Consider the following 14299-nt stretch of genomic DNA (forward strand, 5'->3'; position numbering starts at 1 on the left):
TAGCTAAATTATTCAGTGAGTGTTTTGCATTCATCTCTTGTTGTTGAATAGTAATGAGAGAATGCTAACTTGTATTGTTTTTCTGTTAGGACAGGAGAGAAAGCCACTGGCAGAGTCACTGAGAAATGTCTTCTAAAAGTTATGAATCTATAGCTTCCTTCATCAAGCACGAGGCAAATGGTCCTGATATGCATAGTAATTGCTTCTACACGATGTATATGGGACCACAGTGACACATGGTGATTGTGTGAATGACAGAGCTGAGCTTGGGAGCCAAGATCACCCAGAACCAAATAGCAAAGTAACCTGTCAGTGAAGAACTTACATTAAGGAGAAGAAATCACAGAAAACTAAGCAATCCAATTAAACAAACTAATAGCTTCATAGAAATGACATGGTATTGATATTCATAGTCTCTGGAATCTCATCTCACCCTATATATTGGTTTGTATTGGATGTATTTTCCTGAAATCACTGCCTTAGACAGAGCTTCCCATCAACCCCTTGTTAGCCCTTAGCTAACACCTCTCCTGGCATTCATGGTGTTTATCTTATTAGCTTCATGTTACCCATCCTTGTCATATCCCTCATTGCTCCTATGCTATTGTACCATCCCCTTTCACAAACCCAAAGGACATCCTTCACTCCTAATTTATATCAGTATCTCAACATCTGCACCTTTTGAAACAGCATTCCAGTCTTACTTCAAACACTTTTCTCTGTTCCCCAGCCACCATTATTACGCCCCTGCCACCTTTTACTAGGTACTTGTTCCTGCATTTATGAAGAGCCCCTCCCTTTTTCTGTATATTCTTCCTGAAATTCATGGTTTTAATTACTATTCATCACTTTGTCTTCTATTTGTGCTTCTCAAATTTATCTCTTCAGTCTATATCCTTCTCCTGAATTCTAGGAATAAAAACATTGTTTTGGTTTTTTTTCTCTCTAACTATTACTTTTATGCCAGTGTTCTCAGGGAACCCAGGTCAATGTATCCAAAATACCCCACAAGTTAAAATATTAATCACAATATCCCACTGTACCTAAGTGAGTGAGATCATGAGAAAGAAATCAGCAGCTGTCCGTTTGAAAGGGAGCAAGATCTCAGATTAACACTGGTCTTCTATGAAGAATTGGAAAGAGTCTAAAACCAGACTAAATCTAGCAGAAGGGAGGAACTATTGAAGGTGAGTGAATATGTAAATTAGAGCAGATACAGGAAATCAAATAATAGTTGAATACTCACATGCAAAAGAATGAAACTAGACCCCTCCCACCATGTATGAAATTTGATTGAAAATGCATCATCAGCCTAAATATGAGAACCCGACTTAAGACATTTAGAAGAAAACATGACTAAATCTTTTCTTTGGATTTGATAATGAATTTTTAAATATAACACCCGAAACACAATCAATTAACAAAAAGAAATGGTAAATTGGATGTCATCTAAATTAAAAGCTTTTATGCATTAAATGTTGTTATTAAGAAACTGAAAGAACACCTTACCAACTACAAGAACACATGTTTAAAGTTATACCTAATAAGGGTCTATGAACTAGGACACAGTAACAGCTCTTACAATTTAACAAATGATTGACAGGACAGATCAACTGAACACTGGAGAAAGGACTTGAGAAAGTCCAAAGGCACAAAATACTGAAGTGCATATAGAAAGATGCTTACCATAGGTCATTAAGGAACTCTAAGCCAGCCCCACTGACCAAAAATCATGGTCCAGGATACATAGTAAGACTCTATCTCAAAAACAAATATCAAATCAAAGCATGAACTCACTTCACACTCACTAGAATGACTACAAGCGAAAGCAAGGAGGGAGAGTAAGTGCTGGGGAAGATACAGGGAATTGTCTCCCTTGTGTTTTATTGGTGGGGACACAGAAGGATGCATCAGCTGTGGAAGGTTGGCAGTTGCTTAGGATGTTAAAGATAAAATTGCTCCAACTCAGCACTCCACTTTTAGTTAAATGCCCTCCAGAATTGAAAACTGGGATCCAAACAGATGCCTATCTGCACATGTTCATAAGAAATGCTATTTACATAAGAAGTGTAGTAGAGGGCTATTTGTTCATAAAAGGGAATGGAATTCGAACAGGTTACAACATGAAGAAACCACAAAAACAGTATCCTAAGTGCATTAAGCCTGAAAGAAAGGCCACATACTACATGATACTATGTGAAATGCCCTTAGTAGGTAAACTCTTAAAGAAAGCATATTGGTAATTATCAGGGGTCTGGAAGGAGGACTGCTTAGTGGGTATGGGGTCTTCAACTGAGGTAATGAAGATACATTCATTGGAACTAGATTTAGAGGGTAGTTGTATATCATTGTAATTCCATTAAGTACTGCTGAATATGCATTTAATGTGATTAATTTATTATTATGAAAATTTCAGCCCAATTACAAAATCTTTGTCTGTGGGACCAGGAAGATAATCAATAGTGTTACTTTTCTTCCCCAAATTTTTTTTAAAATTAATAACTCAGATATGGTGATCGCATTTAATTATAGTCTTAAAAATGCATGATTAGAGAAACTTTAAATGTTTTAACTGAGTGTTCATATTTTCTTACTGTATGCTTTTTAAAATAAAATTATAATTTTTGTAATAAACAAAACTTTGTCTTTTTAGGTATGTTAAAGTAAAACTATATAAAGTCTTTAAAACTAAATAAAACTATATAAAGTATTTATGTTACCTCATGTATAATAAATGTACCACTTAAGTTTTTATTTCTTAGCCTGCTAAAAAGAATAGGGTTTTTCCCCCCCACACAGAGTTTCTTACTATAACTGAAACTCACTATAGACAGCAGGTTTTATTTCTTAGCCTGCTAAAAAGAATAGGTTCCTCCCCACCCCACTCAGAGTCTCTTACTGTACCTCAAACGCACTATAGACCCCAGGCTTGCCTCAAACTTATGACAATCCTCCTGCTTCAGCATACCAAGCACTAAGAGCTAAATGGGAGGCATGAAGTCACTATGGTGTGAAGGAAAGTAGCCCTCACAGGATCATTTATTTGCATGCTTAGTCCCCAGTTGATGAGCTGTTTGGTAAGGATTAATGGATGTGGGCTTGTTGGAGGAAGTGTGTCACTAGGATCGGATTTTGAAATTTCAAAAGCTCATGCCAGGCACAGTGTCCCACTCTTTGTCTGCTGCCTGTGGATCAAGATGTAAAGCTCTCAGCTACTGCTCCAGTGCCATGCCTGTCTGCTTTCTGCCATTATGGTCATGGACTAAGCTCTGAAACTGTAAGCCAGCCTCCAATTACTTGCTTTCTTTTTAAAGAACTACCTTGCTCAGGGGATCAATTAACAGCAATAGACCAGGAGTTAAACCTGGCCTTGTATTCCTTAGAATAAAGAGAAAACAATTCAAAGAAAAATGTATTCAATAAAAAAAATCAATCATAGTACAGTACCATATGATTTTTTTCCTTTCCTAACAGAAGTCATAATACCAATCACAATAAGGACACATTTTGCTGAAAATGAAATAAGTGTGGGTTTGGTGTTTAATATCTCGCTTGGACAGTTTAAATGGAAAATTTTATAACAAGTTACCTTTAAATGTCACTTCTGTCAATATGTTCTCTAAGGATCATCAAAGGCATGATGCACTGAACCCATGGACCTAGAATATAACCCTCCCCTTATTCTCATAGTCTCCATGCACAGATCTGTACTGTTCTGTTTTCAGTGAAAGATACTATTTGTAGTTTAACTCATTTAAGCTTCTAACAACAAAAATTTGTGAGGTAGGCAGAAACAGTGTATGCAAGTCAGTAGGAAATGATTTCTAACTTCTTAATTTAGTTGGGACTCCTCAGGCTCATCTTGACAAACATGAGATTCAGCTAGTCCATTTGTGAGTGAGTCGTGAAAGGCAGTGAGAGGGCAGGAAAGGCAATACAGAACAAGAAGTATTGCCACCACAGGGCCATGAATGAACAATTTAAAGGTTCACCTCTGAAACTGCTCTGAGATGCTAGCTAACATGCATCTCTCAGTTTCCACACAGAAGGGTAAGCGAGCAGGGATACAGGCTCACCAGCTCCACAACCACTTCCATGACCATGGTTGAGCATTGATTCTCAGCTTCTCTCTCTTAGTGTATGGCAGCTGAGTATGCTTCAGAAACCAGATAGCAGCTCATAGGTGATGAGAGACCACAGGAAAAATCAGTTTCCTGAAGGGGGCCTCAGTGTAGGTCAGCAGGACACTATGTCAGGCTGAGTTCTAGATGCAGACTCTGCTGGCATATAGTATGTGTGTGCTAGCTAACTAATTAGCACCCTTGGAGCTATGCTGTGGACGCAGGAGGAAGCACTGAGCAGAAGGCAAAGTCAACTTTCCAAGGCACAGTAGTACTCCACTGAGACACAGAACAAGGTCCACTCAGGAAACTGAAACATCTATCCTAGAAAATCCTCATAAATTTGGTCAGGAAGATTTTCTACCTTCATACTCACAATACCTTGTGTGCATCTCACCTCCTTACCATGTGTTCAAAAGTACAAGGACTTAACATGTTAATGCAGACAAAAATAATCATTTTTAAAATTTTCTAAATTACCAATAATTGACTTAAATTGAAATAATGAAAGTCAATTTATAGTTTTTAAAATTTTGTATATATTTTATTTTATTTTTTATTGTATATTTTTAAATTTAGATTTCAAATATTACCTCCTATTCAGTTCCTCCCTTTCCTGGGAACCCTTGATCCCTTCCACCTACTTCTATGAGGGTGCTCCCCTTTCTAAGAAGGACTGAAGCACCCACACGTTGGTCTTCCTACTTCTTGAGCTTCATGTAGTCTGTGAATTGTATCTTGGGTATTCCAAGCTTTTGGGATAATATCCACTTATCAGTGAATGCAAACCATGTGTGTTCTTTTGTGGGTTACCTCACTCAGGATATTTTCTAGTTCCATCCATTTGCCTAAGAATTTCATGAATTCATCCTTTTTAATAGCTGAGTAGTACTCCATTGTGTAAATGTGCCACATTTTCTGTATCCATTCCTCTGTTGAAGAACATCTGGGTTCTTTCTTCTGGCCAATATAAATAAGGCTGCAATGAACAAAGTGGAACATGTGTCCTTGTTATATGTTGGAGAATCTTTTGGGTGTATCCCCAGGAGTGGTATAGCTGGGTTCTCAGGTAATACTATGTCCAATTTTCTGAGGAATCGCCAGATTGATTTCAAGAGTGGTTGTACCAGCCTGCAATCCCACCAACAATGGAGGAGTGTTCCTCTTTCTCCACATCCTCACCAGCATCTGCTGAGATGTTGATCTTAGCCATTTCGACTGGTGTGAGGTAGAATCTCAGGATTATTTTGATTTGTATTTCCCTAATGATTAAGAATGTTAAACATTTTTTTAGGTCAACCAACCTGACCCCCCAAAACTCCTAGGGACTAAACCACCAATCAGAGAGTACACATGGCTCCAGCTATATATGTGCCAGAGGATGGCCTTATCTGGCATCAATGGGAAGGGAGGACCCTGATTCTATGAAGGCTCGATGCCACAGCAAAGAGGGATACTAGGGTGGTGAAGCAGGAGGGGCGTTCATGGGAAAGCACCCATTTCTTTTCTGGTCCAGTCTATTTGGAGTTCTGTAGGCTTCTTGTATGTTCATGGGTATCTCTTTCTTTAGGTTAGGGAGGTTGTCTTCTATAATTTTGTTGAATATATTTACTGGCCCTTTATGTTGGGAATCTTCACTCTCTTCTATACCTATTATCCTTAGGTTTGGTCTTCTCATTGTGTCCTGGATTTCCTGGATGTTTTGGGTTAGGAGCCTTTTGCTTTTTGCTTTTTGCAGTTTCTTTGACTGTTATGTTAATGTTTTCTATGGTATCTTCTGCACCTGATATTCTTTCTTCTATCTCTTGTACTCTGTCATTGATGTTTGCATCTATGACTCCTGATCTCTTTCCTAGGTTTTCTAACTCCGGGATTGTCTCTCTTTGTGATTTTCTTTATTGTTTCTATTTCCAGTTTTTTTCCTTCATCTGTTTGATTGTGTTTGCCTGTAATTCTTTAAGGGAGTTTTGTGTTTCCTTTTAAGGGCTTCTAGTTGTTTACCCGTGTTCTCCTGTATTTCTTTAAGAGTTATTTATGTCCTTCTTAAAGTCCTCTATCATCATCATGGAAGAGATTTTAAATCTGAATCTTGCTTTTCTGGTGTGATGGTGTATTCAGGACTTGCTATGGTGAGAGAATTGGGTTATGGTTATGCCAAGTAACCTTGGTTTCTTTTGCTTATGTTCTTATGTTTGCTTGCTTGCTTCCTGCCATCTGGCTATCTCTAGTGCTAAATGCCTTCTATATATCTGACTGGAGCCTGTCCTTCCATTGATCCTGGTTGTGTCAGAACTCCTCAGAGTCTCTGTGATCCTGTATTTTCTGATCCTGTAATCCTGAGATCCTGGGTGTGTCAGAGCTCCTGCAGTTGACTCTGGGCCCCTGAGATCCTGGTGTGACCAAGCTCCTGGGATCCTTTGATCCTGTGATCCTAGGATACTAGGCATGTTAGAACACCTTGGAGTGGAGCTTCCTCTGGGTGTTTTAGGACTGGCTCCAATTTGTGTTTTAAGAACATTAAATTTGAAGATGGCGTCTCCTCAGGCCAGATTGTGATCGCAATGAGGCTTCGGAACCAGCTCCAGTCAGTGTACAAGATGGACCCACTACGGAACGAGGAGGAGGTCCGGGTGAAGATCAAAGACCTGAATGAACACATCGTTTGCTGCCTGTGCGCGGGCTACTTCGTGGATGCCACCACCATCACAGTGTCTCCACACCTTCTGCGAAAGTTGTATCGTGAAGTACCTGCAAACCAGCAAGTACTGCCCCATGTGCAACATCAAGATCCACGAGACGCAGCCGTTGCTCAATCTCAAACTGGATCGGGTCATGCAGGACATAGTGTATAAGCTAGTTCCAGGCTTGTAAGACAGTGAAGAGAAACGGATTCGGGAATTCTATCAGTCCCGAGGCTTGGACAGAGTCTCCCAGCCCAGTGGTGAAGAGCCAGCCCTGAGCAACCTTGGCCTCCCCTTCAGCAGTTTTGACCACTCTAAAGCCCACTATTATCGATATGATGAACAGCTGAGCCTGTTCCTGGAGCGGCTGAGTTCTGGCAAAGACAAGAATAAAAACGTCCTTCAGAACAAGTATGTTCGATGCTCTGTTAGAGCTGAGGCCCGCCATCTCCGAAGGGTTCTGTGTCACCGACTAATGCTAAATCCATAACATGTACAGCTCCTTTTTGACAATGAGGTTCTCCCTGATCACATGACAATGAAACAGCTATGGCTGTCCCGCTGGTTCGGCAAGCCATCTCCTTTGCTTCTCCAATACAGCGTGAAAGAGAAGAGGAGGTAGGGGCCAGGCCTGCTTCCACCCCCTTCCCACCCCTCCCCAGATATTTATGTGAAATTAACTGTGGCTTTATTTTTTGAAATAAATGCTTTAAAAAAGCAAAAAAAAATTAAATTTAAACAACACAACCCCCTACAACCCTATCTCTATGAACACAGAATCACAGGTGGGTTTTATAGACACACACACACACTCTGTCTCATATAAACACATTTTGTAAAGTTATAGGCTCAGAAGTTGATATGAAAATCAGTATCAATCATCCTGATTCATTTTTAACTCAGATGCTAGTATCTCTCCTGCCACCTCCAATGAGTAAGTAAGCCACTCATGTTCACACCAAGTACCTACTACAAACTTCCCATTACCTATTTCAGCACAGCCTCGTAGTCCTGAAACTCAGAGATAATGGAATGCTTAGAAGGAATTCAATTTTATAGAGAACGAAGCAAAGAGAGGTTATTTTATACCAATTGTTTCCTTGCAACTCACTGCTAATTTTAGCTCAAAGGAAAACACTTAAGAAACTAGCCTTCTTTTCACTTGAATCCTTCCGGCAATATCACAAACCAGTGAACCAAATGGCCAACTCCCTACGTTAACAAGCCACAGAATAGCAAGACAATGAACATGGTTTTAGTGTCTTAATCAAGCTTTCCCCCACCCCACCCCTGCCCCTGTCCTTGTTTATTTTCCTTCTGTCTAAAACTGACAAAAGGGAATGTGAGCCCTGGTTTTATCTGGAAGCAGAGACAGCTTCAGAGGCAGCAGCATTACATGGAATAAGCGACAGAGTGAATGGTCTTCTCTACTTGAACCACTTGAACCAGTCCACAGGAAATTTGGTCATATGTTTCTTTTAATTGCTAATATTTCTAAAGATAGTGCATTCCCAAACATAGGCTCAGATCCGAATTCTAATTCTGAACAAATGTAAGATAAGGAATTCTTTTCTGCTAATTGGTAACAATAACTTTCTAAAAGTATTCACGTTTATTAGTTTTTGATGCACCCAGTAATCCCATGTAGAAAGTAAATTAACCATTATAATTCTTTTTTTTTAATAAGACTTTTTGTGTAAGGCAGATTTAAAGCATGTGGTCATGATCACAGGTCATAGAAGGATTGGTGAAACTTAAAACAAAGTTTCCTGGATTTAAACATTTTTCTATCTCAAATCTACTACTTCAATGTTCTATTTCAAATGAGTTTTTAGTGTAGTTAGCATCAAAGTAAAAATTCAGGTTCAAAACAACTATCATAAAACACTTTACATATTAACATGTAGTAAGAGAGATTGAATGAAAAAATAAAGACACTTTCAACCTAGGCAGCATCTATGGGTCCATTCTATAACTTTATAGCCAAGTTGTTGGAGAAGCTGAAAAAGAGGTTGAATTTACCATCTTTTAGCAACAAAGGTTAGCACCATTCCGGAAAAGCCATTTTCTTCTCAAATATCATTTCTTAGCACAGTCACAGTGTTGAGATTTGATATATTTTTAATGAAAGCTACAGATTACTTTAGCCTATATAGATTTTCTTTTGCCTCATTTTCTTTATAGTTATGCTCAAGTCAAAGAGGATTTGGTTTCCACAGTTTACTGTTTACCACATCCCTTAATGAAAGGATTTAAAGGAAAAAAACCAAGAATTTTAATATAACAATTGTAGAACCTTAGCCTTTTAAGTAACAGGAGCGGACAATAGCAGTATCAGTGAGATCTTCAGGGGAGAGAAAGGAAGACAAGAAATAACCCTAATGTGTGTAAGGTCAATGTGAAGAATGATGTGCCAGAACTCGCCTTATGAAGAGTCTATCTGTAGAAGCACCCACCATTTGTCCATCATCAGCTTCTCTGTGTTCAACCTTCTGAGCACAGGCAAAAATCTGTCTACTCCGTACATTTCACAATGATGCTGTTTTCCTACAACTCATTGGTTCTTAGTAAAGTCATAATTTTCCTACTCTTTCTCAAATTCCAGCAGGATGATTTTTAAAAGATACTTAGATGACACTTGACAGGCTCACGTTATAATTCACAGCAGATACAGAGAAGAAGCCCAATAGGCAAGGTAAACAGATACGGCTTGATTTTAGACATCTGTACATTGGTCCTCTTCATGAGAATTTGGAGAGAATGAAAATATGCACATGCGATCACATCGTAGTCATCAAAAAGGAAAACAACAACAACAGCACACAGGTATCAACTGAAAACAATTTCAACTGTGGGACAAAGCCATTTGCATGCAGCAAGTTGTAGACTCCCAAGACCCAAAATTAAAGCTCTGGGGACCGAGTGTATTTTAAGACAACACTCTTGTAAAAAGTCACTATACTGTAGACTATTTAAGGTGAGTCAATTCACTTAGCTTGAACCTTCAGTACCTAGAATACAGTCAATGGTTATTAAATGTTTGCCTAATATCTGGTATACCAAAGGAGAAAAGCTAAATTTTGTCCATCCAGAAATAACATTCCATCCTCAAATTTGACTGGAGTTATAGACTTCAGGATTTGAAAGCATCTTTCAAAAACATCTTAGTGAATTATGCAGGGCGTTGTGAACTAACATTTTACATACCCGAAGTTTGTTTCTTATATTAGATGAATGATCAAAGAATCATAAAGTGCTAAGAAATTTAGTTCAAATATAGAAAGGAAATAAGGAGGGAGGGAGCACACTTGATACCTGCTAGGAAATCAGTTTTCTCTAATGGAGTGCCACTGGATAAATCAATCACACCCTAGGACAGGCCCCACACTCAGGAGTAGTTGGACAATACAAAATGTACTCCATGTTTTATTTATTTATTTATTTAATCTTTTAGTTTTTGAGATTATAATTTAGTCATATTTCTCTCCTCCCTTTTCTACCTCCAAGTCCTCCCTATACCCTTTCCTCTTGTCCTTCAAATTCATGACCTTTTTAAAACTAATTATTATTGCATGCATATATATTCCTAAATATAACCTGCAAAGTCCATATGTTATATATACATATTTTTCAGGGTTCACTGGCATTGGAGAACTGATTGGTTATCTGTGAGGGTCTTTTAAAAATATATTTTGTCATTTTGATTTTCTTTTAATTAGTTTGCTTTGGGTTTCCTGAGATTTGAAGGTTGTTTTATTTTTAAGAGAAAAAGAAAGAGAGAGGAGAGAACAAGTTGACTTGGTGGGGAGGTGATAAAGAGTTCTGAAAAATTACAGGAGGGAAGTAAATATTATCAACATATTGTATTAAAATGTTTAAATAAAGAAGCTTAAAACCTTTAACTACATATAAGCAGGAATTAAGAAAAGGCTATTGATCTACAAACAATTGGAAATATAGTTTGCATTTGATAAATTAGATTTTATTTGGTAAAAATATTTGACACTGAACATAAAATTTAAATTATCTTCATTGTTTTTAAGTCTTTAAAACATAGGAAAAAAATCCCATTGAGTGATATGAGGTCTCATGTGAAAGTTAGGTGTCTTTAGTAAACACAATGACTGGTATTTATGGCATGCTTACTATATTATATACTCGGCATATACTTTGAAGTACTTCATCTTCAAAAACATCTCATTTGACGGATACGGAAATTGGAATATGGAGAAAATAATAACTTTCACAACATTCTAAAGATGTTAAAGGAAACACAGAGTCAGAGTTTAAAATAAATTTTATGTAGACGTAGAAAAATCATTGCATCTTATCAATTTCTCCCTACTGAATTTATTGGAATAATTCATAGCACTGTGGTAAGAAACTTACACCAACTGCCATCATCAGTTTGTACAATAGACTCATGCATTTAAATACTCCTAAATTATACACTATAAAAATTAGAACCTGAGAAATACCACTGCACATATCATTTTCAAAATAAAATTAATTTTAAATATTTCTACTGAATATTAGAATAATGTAGTTGCTTAGAGACGTGTCTCATCCTGGGCATAATTTTCTCACCTTAATTTTCAGGAGGACAAATTGTTATATTTCTGAGGCATTCATTTGTATTTGTGCCAAAGCTTCTTCAGCAATATTGTTTCTTAAACAAACTGACCCTAAAACCTAATTAAAAATTTATCTCGTAAGAATAATGCCTAACACTCAACGAAAGATTATCGTATCGAAGTTGTACATGTGATTCAAGATGAACATTGTTAGCATACTATCAGACCATTCATTCCTCAAGGCTTAGATTTTGCAAAAGGTTTGTCTGGTGACAATAGAGTCACAGATTGTGTATAAGACTTTTAGCCCAGAGAACTCCTAAGCCTGATAAACAGCTTCAGTGAAGTAGCTAGATATAAAATTAACTCAAACAAGTCAATGGCCTTTCTCTACGCCAAGAATAAACAGGCTGAGAAAGAAGTTAGGGAAACAACACCCTTCTCAATAGTCACAAATAATATAAAATACCTTGGCGTAACTCTAACTAAGGAAGTGAAAGATCTGTATGATAATAACTTCAAGTCTCTGAAGAAAGAAATTAAAGAAGATCTCAGAAGATGGAAAGATCTCCCATGCTCATGGACTGGCAGGATCAATATAGTAAAAATGGCTATCTTGCCAAAAGCAATCTACAGATTCAATGCAATCCCCATCAAAATTCCAACTCAATTCTTCAACGAATTAGAAAGGGCAATCTGCAAATTCATCTGGAATAACAAAAAACCTAGGATAGCAAAAACTCTTCTCAAGGATAAAAGAACCTCTGGTGGAATCACCATGCCTGACCTAAAGCTGTACTACAGAGCAATTGTGATAAAAACTGCATGGTACTGGTATAGTGACAGACAAGTAGACCAATGGAATAGAATTGAAGACCCAGAAATGAACCCACACACCTATGGTCACTTGATCTTCGACAAGGGAGCTAAAACCATCCAGTGGAAAAAAGACAGCATTTTCAACAAATGGTGCTGGCACAACTGGTTGTTATCATGTAGAAGAATTCGAATCGATCCATTCCTATCTCCTTGTACTAAGGTCAAATATAAGTGGATCAATGAACTTCACATAAAACCAGAGACACTGAAACTTATAGAGGAGAAAGTAGGGAAAAGCCTTGAAGATTTGGGTACAGGGGAAAAATTCCTGAATAGAACAGCAATGGCTTGTGCTGTAAGATCAAGAATCGATAAATGGGACCTCATAAAATTGCAAAGCTTCTGCAAAGCAAAAGACACCGTCAATAAGACAAAAAGACCACCAACAGGTTGGGAAAGGATCTTTACATACCCCAAATCGGATAGGGGACTAATATCCAATATATATAAAGAACTCAAGAAGGTGGGCTCCAGAAAATCAAATAACCCCATTAAAAAATGGGGCTCTGAGCTGAACAAAGAATTCTCACCTGAGGAATACCGAATGGCAGAGAAGCACCTGAAAAAATGTTCAACATCCTTAATCATCAGGGAAATGCAAATCAAAACAACCCTGAGATTCCACCTCACACCAGTCAGAATGGCTAAGATCAAAAATTCAGGTGACAGCAGATGCTGGCGAGGATGTGGAGAAAGAGGAACACTCCTCCATTGTTGGTGGGATTGCAGGCTTGTACAACCACTCTGGAAATCAGTCTGGCGGTTCCTCCGAAAATTGGACATAGTATAACCGGAGGATCCAGCAATACCTCTCCTGGGCATATATCCGGAAGATGCCCCAACTGGTAAGAAGGACACATGCTCCACTATGTTCATAGCAGCCTTATTTATAATAGCCAGAAGCTGGAAAGAACCCAGATGCCCCTCAACAGAGGAATGGATACAGAAAATGTGGTACATCTACACAATGGAGTACTACTCAGCTATTAAAAAGAATGAATTTATGAAATTCCTAGCCAAATGGATGGACCTGGAGGGCATCATCCTGAGTGAGGTAACCCAATCACAAAGGAACTCGCACAATATGTACTCACTGATAAGTGGATATTAGCCCAGAAACTTTGGATGCACAAGATATAAGATACAATTTGTTAAACTTATGAAACTCAAGAAGAACGAAGACCAAAGTGTGGACACTTCGCCCCTTCCTAGAAATGGGAACAAAACACCCATGGAAGGAGTTACAGAGACAAAATTTGGAGCTGTGACGAAAGGATGGACCATCTAGTGATTGCCATATCCAGGGATCCATCCCATAATCAGCTTCCAAACGCTGACACCATTGCATACACTAGCAAGATTTTGCTGAAAGTACTCAGATATAGCTGTGTCTTGTGAGACTATGCCGGGGCCTAGCAAACACAGAAGTGGATGCTCACAGTCAGCTAGTGAATGGGTCACACGGCCCCCAATGGAAGAGCTAGAGAAAGTACCCAAGGAGCTATGGGGAACTGCAACCCTATAGGTGGAACAACAATATGAACTAACCAGTACCCCGGAGCTCTTGTCTCTAGCTGCATATGTATCAAAATATGGCCTAATCAGCCATCACTGGAAAGAGAGGCCCTTTGGACTTACAAACTTTATATGCCCCAGTACAGGGGAACGCCAGGGCCAAAAAGGGGGAGTGGGAAGGTAGGGGATTGGGGGTCGGGGGGTGAATATGGGGGACTTTTGGGATAGCATTGGAAATGTAAATGAGGAAAATACCTAATAAAAAATAAATTAAAAAAAAAAAGACTTTTAGCCAAGGAAATTAAAGTGAGTGGTAACAATTTTATCCATTGGTGAAACATGTTTTGAGTATAACCTCACACTTAAGTCCTTGGAGGGAAAAGAAGATAAAAACATGTCAGTCACAGATCTGCAAAGGCTCTGAGCAGCTGTGACTCTGCTGCCAAGGGTGGACTTTCTCCTGTTCCTTAGTGCCAGCTACTCTTTCCTCTCATTGCTTCTGTTCTACCAGTAAAAACAGTCCCTTTTT

The 14299-nt window shown here is 38.4% G+C and overlaps 1 pseudogene; it reads left to right on the forward strand.

The window, feature by feature from the left end:
- Gm8930 (predicted gene 8930) lies at positions 6655–7513 on the forward strand (annotated as a pseudogene).

This window comes from Mus musculus, chromosome 6 (genome assembly GCF_000001635.26).
Source record: "Mus musculus strain C57BL/6J chromosome 6, GRCm38.p6 C57BL/6J".
Lineage (NCBI taxonomy): Eukaryota > Metazoa > Chordata > Mammalia > Rodentia > Muridae > Mus > Mus musculus.